Source organism: Sus scrofa, chromosome 8 (genome assembly GCF_054392235.1).
Source record: "Sus scrofa isolate SSC_HxYL_T2T_F1_AM1 chromosome 8, Sscrofa_HxYL_maternal_Yorkshire_Landrace_v2.0, whole genome shotgun sequence".
Taxonomy (NCBI): Eukaryota; Metazoa; Chordata; class Mammalia; order Artiodactyla; family Suidae; genus Sus; species Sus scrofa.
Window position 1 is genome coordinate 143,348,071 of NC_139390.1, and position 12,863 is coordinate 143,360,933.

General features: G+C 44.5%; 1 protein-coding gene across 4 annotated transcripts in view; it reads right to left on the minus strand.

Annotated features, from left to right (window-relative positions):
• CFAP299 (cilia and flagella associated protein 299) overlaps positions 1-12,863 on the minus strand; it is a 572,345-nt gene that overhangs the window by 4,433 nt on the left and 555,049 nt on the right. The gene's annotated exons all lie outside the window — the stretch shown is intronic.

A 12,863-nucleotide genomic window follows, 5' to 3' on the forward strand; every position in this document is an offset into this window, starting at 1 on the left:
AATAGTCAGCTTAGATGAAATACTAAATTAACTTTCCCTCGTTCACACAACAAGTGAGTAACAAGAAGGACTGGGCTATGAACCCCGGCAATCTGATTGGAGAAACATCAGATTGAAATAAACATCAATCTTGAAACTAACTCATTCAAGTCCAAGTTCTATCAGATACATTTTGAAAGGGCACCTTCATAAAGCCTACTTACAGTAAAGAAAGCAAACATCTGTTCTGACTATATTTTCCAAACAAAAAATTAAGACCCCTCGTTTGACATACAGTAATATTTGCAAGGGATATAGAGGCTACCTAATAATTGTCTGGGGAGAAGAGGGCAGGATGTTTGAAGTCAAGGTTGTCTTGGAAATCCCTTGGGAGATTTGGGATTGACTACAAGTTCATCAAGGAGTTAACCACAGGACTTAAGCGTAAGGCAAATATTTGATATTTCTTCTCTAGAATGAAAGATGACTTGATATTCTTTTTCTTTTTCTTTTCATGCCCTGTAGCAGATGGGAATTCCTGGCCTAGGGGTTGAGCTGGATCTGCAGCTGAACCCTGCGTCACAGCCACAGCAACACCAGATCTGAACCACATCTGCAATCCATGCTGCAGCTTGTGGCAACACTGGATTCTTAACCCCCTGAGCAAGGCCAGGGATCGAACCCGCATCTTCAGAGAGACTATGTCAGGTCCTTAAACTGCCAAGCCACAATGGGAACTCCAATATTCTTTTTTAAGGGCTGTCATTATCTATCTAATATTTCACCCAGAACTGAATCATCTAATCTTTCATTGACTGATTTTAATATTTAATCTTTGATAATTCATGTATTGATTGTATACTTGACTTACCTGCTAGAGCAATGAAGTCTAAAACAGTCTCGTAATATTCATAATTAACATTTTTTTTTGACCATTCTGTGACATACGGAGCTCCCGAGCCAAGGATCAGATCTGAGCCACAGTTGCAACCTATACTGTAACTGGGGCATCGCCGTATCCTTTAACCCACCGCACTGGGCTGGGGATTAAACCTGCATCCTGGCACTGCAGAGATGCCCTGGATCCTGTTTTACCGCAGCAGGAACTCCATCCTATAATTAACTTTAATCTAGGCTTGATGCAGCATTATAGTATATTTTGCCAGTTCGACTGGGTTAAGTTTGCTGGGGTTGTCTTAAAAGAGAACAATTGTACACTGGTTACCATTTAGCAACTAAACATAAAATGAAGGCAAGGGAAGAGGAGGGGGAGGGGAAGGGGAAGGGAGAAATTCTTGCTCCTTTAATTTGTTTATAAAAATCAGATAAACATTTCAGGAAACATTGTCCAGTTCCAAACTCCCACAGAGGTTACAGCTTCCTAAATCACTTCTTTGGAAAATTCAAGTAGCCTTGTCTCTCTCTCTGACAGAGACCTTGCAGAGATATTGGTGAGTACAGGGTGGAAATTTCAAGATACTGTGTAGCTCAACAACCAAGAGAAAAACAGTAGAAACAGAGTTTGCAGCTGGCCTGTTATCATTCCTACAGACCCTCACCTCCTGATGGCATCAAAGGAATCTTTCAGAAGTAAATACAAAAGGTGCGAATTAGCCAGTGTCCTTGGAGGGCACCCTCAGCATCGGCAGTGATACGGTAAGGGTAGTATGATGAAATCGAAGGCGTAATTAACCTAGGTTCTTCTGATTCTGAAATAATTTATTAGTAAAACTATCCAGACACATAGAAGGGCTGACATTACCAGAAGGGAGAGGCAATATGCTATTTATACCACACGGTTTCATCCGTTTGGCTTTATGCTCCCAGTGACAATTTTCGTGTCACATTTACAGTATGTGATTTGAATGAGGATGGGTGCTATGCTTCTGGAAAGATGACAATTGGATATTATAAAGATATCCTGAGTCTTTTCAGGTCTCCTTCTACGTGATTATATATATTATATATATGGCATTATTTTACATAAAATGCTGAGTCAGTTAGCTCTTGTTACATTCACAATCTTTTTTAAAAAAATATCATCTCAATGTAGAGGTTTTGTCACTATCAGAGAATAAAAATAGCAAAAATAAGCATATAAAATATTCTTAGAAGCAATATATCAGGGCGGATAAGAGAATGCTCAGCTGCCCATGTTCAAATCCCAGTTCTGTTGCTTAGAGCTGTGTGACCTTCAGAAATTTACCTGACCTCTTTGTGTCTCGGTTTCTGCATCTGTAAAACGAGGACAAATAATGGGACTTCCTTCAGAGGGCTGCTTAATCAATTAAAATTTATTAAGGCAACACAAGTTCTTAGAGCAGTGTCTATCAGTGCCTTTTCTAGGGCTGCACCTGTAGCATATGGAGGTTCCCGGGCTAGGGGTCTAATCGGAGCCTCATCTGCCACCTACACCACAGCTCACCGCAACGCGGGATCCTTAACCCATTGAGCGAGGCCAGGGATGGAACCCGAAACCTCATGGTTCCTAGTCGGATTCGTTAACCACTGAGCCATGATGGGAATTCCTATTTAATTTTTTAAAAAAAGTTTTATTGGAGTATAGGTGTTTTGTAATGTTGGATTAGTTTCGGGTTTATAGCAAAGTGAACCAGTTACACACACACACATACACATACCCATTCCTTAGTTTTTGTCTTTTTAGGGCCGCACCCAAAGCATATGGAAGTTCCCAGGCTAGGGGTTGAATGGGAGCTGCAGCTGCCAGCCTACATCACAGCCACAGTAACATGGGATCCAAGCCATGTTTGCAACCTACACCGTGGCTCACAGCAATGCTGGACCCCTCACCCTCTGAGTGAGGCTGGGGAGTAAACCCACATCCTCATGGATACCAGCTGGGTTCGTTACTGCTGAGCCACAGCGGGAACTCCCACGTAGCCATCCTTTTTTCCCACGTAGGTTATTAGAGAAGATGGAGTAGACCCCCTGTAGCAGGTCCGTGTTAGTTGTCTATCTTACGTGCAGGGGTGTGTGTGTGTGTTCATCCCATGCTTCCCTGACGTCTCCCCGCTATGGTTTCCCCTGCGATCACCACAAATTCGATTTCAACATCTGTGTGTGTTTCTACTTTATAGATAAGTTCTTTTGCATTATTTTTATTAGATTCCACATATAAGTGATATCATATGCTGTTTGTCTTTCTTTCTGACTTACTTCACTCCGGATGAGAGTCTCCAGTTCCATCCATGTTACTGCAGAGGGCGCTATGTTGTTCTTTTTTATGGCTGAGTAATAGTTACATTAACTGCAAACCGTTCCCTGCTGAAAAAGTAAGTTGCAGAAGCGCAGTCAGGAAAGCGTCCCGTTCCAACGGAAGGGTCTGAGCTATTTCTTCAGAAGATGAAAACAAGCTCCATGGTCCCGTCAATGGCGTGCCGGCGGATGGGGCGTATCCGTCGGAGATGAGAGCTGGTCAGGGGAGACAAAGAGCCAGCATCCATCGGTGCAGATTAGGTCTGGCCAAGGCAGAGCTTCCCCGTCAGGTGTTGGCCCATCGTGGACCCAGACACGATGGCATGACTCTTGAGTTAATCCAGAGCCCTTCGCGCTCACCCCACGCTCGCTCGCCAGGCCCCTCCTGACAAGAGCTTATTTTCTCACGTGCTGGGACAGAATAGTTCCAGCAAACCTGAGTATTGCAAAGTTCTTGGCATCCACATTTCTTGTGATAACTCTTTCCATAATTGCATCTTGTGTCATACCAGGTATTGTTAAGTTTTGCTTTGAAAGGCAACATAGTATTGTGCAGTTCTCCAATTTCAATGGGTAAAACAATCACTTGGAGTTGAAAAAAATCTAGATTTCTGCTCCCTGTCCTCTACAACCACACACAGAGACACACACAGGCACGCCCGCACACACACTTGGAAGGTCAGCCTGGAGTCCAGGAACCTGCGTTATAAACAGACGTCCCGGGTGATTCTGGGACACGTGGTCTTTGGCCCCTGTTCTGTGTGGAACATCCCGGAAACTGAGCTTTGCGATCAGAGAGACCAGGGTCTGACGCCAAGCTCTGCCTACAGTTTGTATGAACGGGCAAGTTACTCCGCATTTCCAAACTTCTGCCTGCTCATCTTGCGAGACGGGACAGACAAGGCTCTGGGGTCCTAAGATACATATCGTGGGGAGAGTGCCTAAGAGGGTCCTCGTGTGGCAGTTGTGACTATGTCTTCAATGTGACGCAGGCTCCTCGAGCCTATTTATCTTCAGGAGAAGCAATGCACTTGTGACCGCTTAGGAGCAGACCACAGAAGGTGGTGACCCCACCCCTCTACCTCCCCCCAGGGTGCTGCCATCTTCAGAGGGCCTGCCTTTTTTTTTTTTTTTTCCTTGCTTGCTTTTTTTAGGGCCACATGGAAGTTCCCAGGCTAGGGGTCGAACTGGAGCTACAGCTATCGGCCTACACCACAGCAACACCAGATCTGAGCTTCATCTGCGACATACACAGCAGCTCACAGCAATGCTGGATCCTCAACCCACTGAGCCAGGCCAGGGATTGAACTCGCATCCTCATGGATACTAGTTGGATTCATTTCTGCTGCGCCACAACGGGAATTCCGGGCCTGCTTGTTCTATGTACTGCATGCATCTAACCCACTGTGGGTGCTAATACGTGTCAAGCCTTTCGCTCCTGTGTAGACAGGTAGCATGCCTTCTTGAGATCTTCTGTTTATAAATCCATTATTTCAGAATTTCCAAGATGACTAGGCAAAGTTCCAAAGCACACCCTGGTACCTCCCACTTCTTCTGTTTGGGACAAACAGGCCCAAAGTTAAGCTACTTTATTTTACTTGTAGAATCCCCTGAATCTTATCTACGTCGTTAAAAGAGTCAACTACAGCCTGGAGATGCTTTTATTTATGTCCTAGAGATTTCAAGCTGGAAACCAGCCTAAACGCCTCGGGTCCAGATCCAGTCTAAGGTGAGGAGGAAGAAACAGGCCTGGATCCGCTCAGAGCCACGTCTGCATCCCGTGTCTCATCCTTCGGGTCCTCTAAATGGACGTGTCACAGCTACTCGAGGGCTCTGTGCCGTGAACGTGGTGCGGGAGGGGCAGGGCTCTTGGAGGCCGGGTTCTGTTCATGGTAAGGAGGTGGCCGCGTGAGTGACTCCGGACAGCTTTGCCGCGCCTCCCAGATGAGGGTCTGACAAAGTCCAGGCCCGCTGGATAACCGCTGCGTGCTGACAAATGCCTTGACAAATGGGAGACACGAGGAGGGGGCTGGCGGGTGGGAGAGGGGCTAATTCTCCCCTTGGGAAAACTTTACACAAAAAGCTAAGGGCTGCAAAGTGATTCTTGAGTGTGTGCCTTTTGAGAAGCCTCATGTGATTGACCTGGAAGGCTTCTTTTTGTCATGAGCTGTTTCACATTTTATTTAATATGCAATGTCAACTCTCGGAGATTCGGTCCGTTTTATTATAGAGGGTGAGGCTGAGTTAAAACTCATGTTAGTGTTGAAGGTATCAGGCAAACTCGTGACGGAAGAAAAGGAAATACACTTTGTGCCGTCCTTCCAGCACTATAACCTTTTTCTCTGTGAGACACGAGGATCTGAAAATTCTGTGCACGAACAGCTAGACCTTAAGCTCTGTTTGTACATACTGAGAAGAATCGAAATTTGGCTTGATACCCCCAATTAATTTTTCACTCCCAACTTTAATCGGGGTGTTTTATACGCCCCTGGGCAAATTTATCTGACCTTCAAGCACGCTTTTGTCCACTCCATTAACAGATTCTGACTTTGTGACTGCTTCTGAATATTCTGTTTGGCTAAATGACTTTCACAGGATGAATGATACGCGATACACATCCGTGGTGAACAGTGTCATGTGTGATTTCAGACCCTTGATCACCAAAGCGCAAGCGTGGAGCCGTGTTAGGGAAAGAAAGAAAATGAGGAAGAGGGAAGCGGCGGTAGGAAAGGAGCAAAGACCCAGTGGTTCAACGGCAACTGGAGAAGACAAGTGACAAGAACATATGTCTGCAGAACTGTCACTTTGCTCTACGGCAGAAACGGACACGCCACTCAGCTGTACTTCAACAAAGTGTTTTTAAAAAGAAGGAAAGAAAGGAGAAAGGAAGGAGGGAAGGGAAAAACATAAGGGAGGGCAAAATGCAAAGGACAGGGGGAAGCGAGTTGTGCGGCTGTTTTAAGGCGTGAAGGAACGTGGGGTTTCTACCAAAGCGCGGGGCCTGTGAGAGCCGAGGAAGACGTGGGAAAAGCTCTGTCCGGCTCGGCTCTCTCTGTCCTCAGCATATGCTCTGACTGCTCTCCTCTGCCGAAACATGGCATTGTACCCTTGCCCACCGTGGGCCTCTCCCTTTGAGGTCTGCTTCCTTAATCCTGGTGGAAGCATCGGGGACGGAGAAGTGTCTGTGGTCGGCGTCCTTGACTCAGTCACCTCCTGACCGTCCAGGCGGGCGCTCCAGCAGGGCACGAGCGGAACGTGTCTTCAGACCAAACGCGCATCTCCCGTGTACTGACAGTGTGGTCTTGCGCAAGTTAAAAGCCCCCTGACCACCAGCTTCCTCATCTGCTTCACGGGAGCAGGCCCTGGCTTTGAGAGCCGTGGGCTGCGGGGCCCCGTGCCAGCTTGCCCAAGCCTGGTGCCGGCATCTCTTCTGCCTCTGTGATCGAAGACGGCACAGCTTTGTGAGCTTGGAAATGAAAGAGTAGTAGAAGTGTTTACACGACATAAATTGCCAAAGGCTATAAATTAAGGCCCCCTTTTATTTCGGAGACCCCACTGTTAAATATCAGTACATCTCTGCTCGGGTACAAAATAAGGAATATGGGTTCGCGTCAATTGTAAAATTTTCCTTCACCCGAGTCATCCCGAGGGAATAAACGTGTCTGAAACGCTGTGATTTCAGCACCTCCAGCCAAAACAGAATGACAATCCCTTTTTCCTTGGAAACTCAATTTCCCACGGTCGTCTCCACACTTGGTTTATGTTACATGACTCAGTTCTCTTTTCTGTTTCTCTCTCTCTCTCAACCCAGCTCCAAAGAGTTCAGACATGCGTCCTCCTTTCCTCACTCTCCTTCCATGATGCCCCCACAGTGGTCCCAGGGAGATCACTGTAACACTGCATTTGGTGATGGTTTTAAAAATGGTGGGCGTACAGACTTCCACACCACCCCAGAGGCACGATTTTAATGTGATAAGAGCTGTAATGGGCTTAACCCATATTAAGGGCGGAGGAAAGGTTTCATGAGGGAGGCGATACGATACGTGGGCCGATCTGCACAATCTGGTGGGATTTCCCTGAGGGAAGGGTGAGAGTCAAGGGTGAGACAGGCAGGTGATTGCAGGTGCCGTGGCCTGGAGAAGGGCAGAAACTGGGGGTAGAGCTGACAGAGGTCAGGCAGAGACGATATCTTAAAAGGCAGACAGAGCAGTTTGCATTTCCTGGACTAGACAAGGGAAGGACACTAGAGTATAAAATAATCGGACTTTTCGAAAGATAAAATTCGACTTGTGGTTGTCAAGGGGGGAGAGGAGGGAGTGGATGGGCTGGGAGTCCGGGGTTCGTAGGTGCAAACGATTGCATTTGGAGTGGATAGGCAATGAGATCCTGCTGTGTAGCACGGGGAACTATATCCTGTCACCCGTGATGGAACGTGATGGAGGGTAATGCGAGAAAAGTGGTATATATACATACGAATATATAAATGACTGGGACACTTTGCTGTACAGCAGAAATTGACAGAACCTTGTAAATCAACTATACTAAAAACATATATATATATATATATATATATATATATATATATATATATACTAAAAACATATATATATACAAAACCCCAAATTAAAGTGACTGTCAATCAAAAAAAAGAGAGGTGAATCAGGTGATATGAAAGAAGCACTGAGGCGGGAGGCTGGAGAGTAGTGAAGAGTATCAGTCCCCCCAGGCCTGAGCTTCCTCGCCCCCCCCGAGTGTGAACAGCAGTCTTCTCGTCTGGGGGTTGTTATGACGATCAGATGAAGCCTTTTCTGCAAATGATGGACATGCACCTGGCGTAGGGTGAGTATCAAGAGAGCCCTTCTCTCTTCCCAAATTCCTCTTACAGTTAGCTTTCAGTTCCCCCAATAATCGCCCGTTTCAGACAGAACCGGGAGCTGATAACATACAACTGGATGGAAGAGATGCCAGGAATCTGTATAGAAACAGATGTAAATTGTTTTCCATAAAAAGACCTAAGAGGAAGCTGTGTGGGAGGCAGACGGGCTACAGCGAAACGGTTCTAGTCTGTAGGCTCTGACTCTCAGCATTCACGTAATTAGCACATCCTGACAGGGTGACAGCGGCCACCCAGCCTCTCCCTTTGAAGGGCCAGGGGTCACTGACAGCTGCTGCTTGGGCCTTAGGGGGGACATGCTGCTCGAGACCAGCTGGGGGAAGGAGATCCCGGGGAAGAGAGGTCAGTCGATGCGGAGAGCGCCATTCCTTTTTCTGTAAACAGTGAACACCCTGGAAGGCCCATCTGCACAGTTCCAATACATTCTGCACCTGGGTTTTTGTTTTTTGGTTTTCTTTCTTTTCTTTTCTTTTTTTTTTGCTGAAGACCGGTTGCCTGGTATGCATCAGGAGTTCCCATCTGTCTCGCAGATAGTCATGGAGCTCTCGACTGTGTGCATTTCATCTGAGAATGAGGGATTCAATTCATTCCTGCTCTAAATTCAAGTCTCCTTCTGGCCCCAAATCTCAATAGTATGAATGTTTCAGCGGCAGCATTGGATTGCAACATAAAATACGCAAATATATAACCACGCAAGCCTTAGAGATGATAACGGAGATGGTAGACTTGTTGCCTGGTCATTTAATTAAAGTCTCATACTTCAGACTTCAACGTCAGAATTTTTGGCAAACTGCAGTGTCTGCAAAAACACTGTTCCTCTGAAAATTCCAAAGCGCTTCAAGTTTGTCATTTGGTGAGAAATACTGAAATTTGTTTTTCATCAGTTTAAAAAAGCAGGAACCCAAGGAGGAAAATACTTGCCAATACCCCTTTGAAAGCCAGATAATTTAGGGGCAGATAATGCAGGAATCCAGAAGCACCCAATTTCTAATGCAGTCGACTGGAGGAGACTCTGTGATGTCTCTTTGCAGTCTGTGCTTGGGTGGTTTTTGCTGCGTACAGTATCAGACCTTTTTGACAAGAAGCAGCATTTGATTAAGGGGTGAACTTTTTCCCTGTCCTCAAGGAATGGAGAGCCAAAGAGGTTTCTTGTCATCCCTAGAAATTCTGCCTGCTGGTTTATTATCATGAGAATGTGTCTGCATTGTTCACTGGAGGTAGCTGAGCAAAGCTGGACCTATCTACAGCTGAGAAAAGTACACTTGAAAGCAAGTTGTAGCCTCAGTTGACAACAAAAACGTTTGCTAAGCTTCACCACTAGGTGGCAGATCCTCCAGATGTGAGTTGGGATCCTGTTCCCTCTGCCAGGTTCCACCACCCCGGTAGCTGTGGGATGTGGAAATCTGACCGAACGGCCTCAGCCAAGACGCAGTGACTCTGAACTGCCTTTTACAGTGAAGGGTTCCACGCAAACAATTCAGAACAGGTTTGGACATTCACCTATTAGTGTGTTTAGATGAGCACGCTGATTTCGGAAGGGCATGGATGACGGAAGGCACATTGCTGACTACTGGAGAAATGCGGATTGTGATTACAACGAGCGACCCTCACCTGGGTCAGCATAACCGTCATCAAAAGGTCTGCAAAACAGCAAGTGCTGGAGGGGGTGTGGAGAAAAGGGAACCCTCCCGCACTGCTGGTGGGAACCCAAGCTGGTACAACCACTATGGAGAACAGTGTGGAGGGGCCTTGAAAACTAGAAATAGAGCTACCGCGTGATCTTGCAATCCCACTCTTGGGTGCATGTTGAACCATGATTTGAAAAGCTACCCCCCAGTGTTCACTGCAGCACTATTTACGACAGCCAAGATATGGAAACAACCTAAGTGTCCATCAGTGGATGAGCGGTTAAAGCAGATACAGATAATGGAACACTGCTCATCCATAAGAGAATGAAATCTTGCCATCACAGCGATACAGATGAGCCTAGAGATGATTGTACCAAGGGAGAGAGAGACAAATTTCGTATGATACCGCTTATATGCAGAAAAAAAAAAAAACCCAAACAAATGAACTTATTTCCAGAAAAAGGAAGAGATCCAGACATAGAAAACAAACGTATGGCCATAAAAGGGGAAAGGGCGGTGGGTGAGGAAGTTGGGGTTAACATAATGCCCTAGAATATATAAAATAGATAACCAGTAAGGACTTACTGTATAGCACAGGGAATTATACTCAATACTTAATAATAACCTACAGCGAAAAGAATCTAAAAGATAGATATATACACATGTATAGCTGAATCACTTTGCTGTACACCTGAAACTAACTCAACATCGTAAATCAACTATACTTCAAAAAAAAATTAAAAATATACAGTATAATATACAGTGCACTATACATACATATATAGTCAAATATATATACAGAACAAAAAAGTAAGGCTTCCTGCACTCTTGACAGAATTTTATTTGGTTTGTGTCTAAGTATCCTTACCCTTAAAACGAGTTGTCACGAGAGTTAAACGGAATAACCCTTGAAAGGTTATCTGGCACATGCTATTTCCTCCATAAATATTTGTTCACAGAGTGACAGAATTAGTTAACAACCAAACTAGAAGTAGTTTTCCCGAAATGCCTCGAGTTGAACATTGCCTAGTCCAAAGAAAGGGAAACAAAAACCATCTTACAAGAAAACAAAGTAGAACAAAATCTCTTTATTAAAGACATACATATGTATGTATGTCTAAATTACACTCTTCCAAACTTTCTGCTAAAAGGAGCTGCTAGAAGAGAGGAGTGGGTTATCACTCAAAGTCCTGGATTTTTTTAGTTTTTTGGTTTTGGTAAGAATACACTACAGTAATTCACTAATTCTGTATTCTTTTTCCTTGGAGCTGCTATTTCTTTGAGGACTCTGTAATTTCAGAGGATAGAAAAAAGGGTAGACTTCTCAGTATCACTAGATGTTTAAAAAATTGTGGACTATAATATAAATCCACGTCTAAGTATTTTGAACAACTAAATAATTCCCTTCTATGCTTAAGATAGCCTGCAGGATTCACACAGTAAGAAGCTTTCATGCTATCATTAAAGAAGATGCTACACACGTGGAAAGGGTGGAACAGACGATGAACATATTATCTTAAACATTTCCCCAAACTCCATCAACTTTGTTCGGATGCTCAGATTTTTTCACTAACAAAGTCCATTAAGAACGAAATAAACGTTTGCACAATATAATCCCAACTACCTCACCCTTTTGTTCGACTCTCCATGTTCTGCACTATTTTCACTACATCTCTCTTTTCAACATCCCCATAAGGCGGGTTCATTGTGAAGATGAAGACTCGAGACTCTGGGAGGCTATTTCTCCTCAGCCGCATGGCTATGACTACTCAGCAAAATCAGGATTTGAATTCAGATCTTTTGACTACAAGTTCAATACTCACTTGGCAAGGCTGTACGGTTCTGTGTAGTTTTAGGAAACTGAATTTGGATGTGAATTAAGTGAGTTTCAGCTATAAAAAGGACGGTTGCTTAAGTCCTATGCAGAAGGAGTAAAGAAACTACTAGGTTGGAAGAGAAAAAAAAAAAAGAGAAAAATATTTGGCATAAAGAGAGAGAGAGGGAGAGAGAGAGAAGGAGGCAGGAGAATAAAGGGCGATCAGATCGCTTCCCTGGAGGTGGCTCCCTTCCACACGCCCAGAGCCCATGCCACACCTAGTTGCTTCTGCATGTACTTCCTCAGGGTAGTACATGCTCTCGAAGTATGGCACTCACCACATTATGTTATTTGTGTAGCCATTCCCTTGCCATTTAGGGAGCCCCGTAGAGGCAGGTGATGTCTTTCCCACCTTTGAGACTGGTACACGATCTGCACTTAACTGGCTATATTTTGAATGTATTGAACCTAGGAAGGGAGTAATCGAATACCTTAGACTCTTGGATGACACTGCATTTTCTGCCCACATGTATTCCACAGGCAAGGGCTCTAGAAGCTGAAATTTGCTTGAAAGTGGATCTGAAATGGTTGGATCATTACGGAGTTGCCATTAGGACTGCTTAATATTTGCGATTATTCAAAAAGGGTAATGTCTATGGAACACTTTAAATGAATTGAGAAGACAAGTTCCTATCTATTGAATTTTGGTCCTAATCAAACTTACAAGCTTTTTAACAGCAAAGGAAATCATAAAAAAACCAAAAAGTCAACCTACAGAAGGGGAGAAAATTGTTTCAAACCATGCGACCAACAAGGGCTTAATTTCCAAAATATGCGAACAACTCATACAACTCAACAGCAAAAACAACAACCACCCAAATGAAAAATGGGCAGAAAACCTGAATGGACATTTCTCCAAAGAAGACATGCAGACAGCCAACAGGCACATGATAAAACGCACAATATCACTAATTATTAGAGAAATGCAAATCAAAACTATGATGAGGTACCACTTCACACTGGTCAGAATGGCCATTTTTAGTAAGTCTACAAATAATTAATGCTGGAGAGGGTGTGGAGAAAAGGGAACCCTCCTGCACTGTTGGTGGGAATGTAAGTTGGTACAACCACTATGGAAAACGGTATGGAGGTACCTCAGAAAACTAAATATAGAACTACCATATGACCTAGCAATCCCTCTTCTGGGCACATATCTGTACAAAACTTTCATTTGAAAAGATACATGCACCCCTATGTTCACTGCAGCACTGTTCACTACCGCCAAGACAAGAAAACAACCTAAATGTCCATTGGCAGATGAATGGATTAG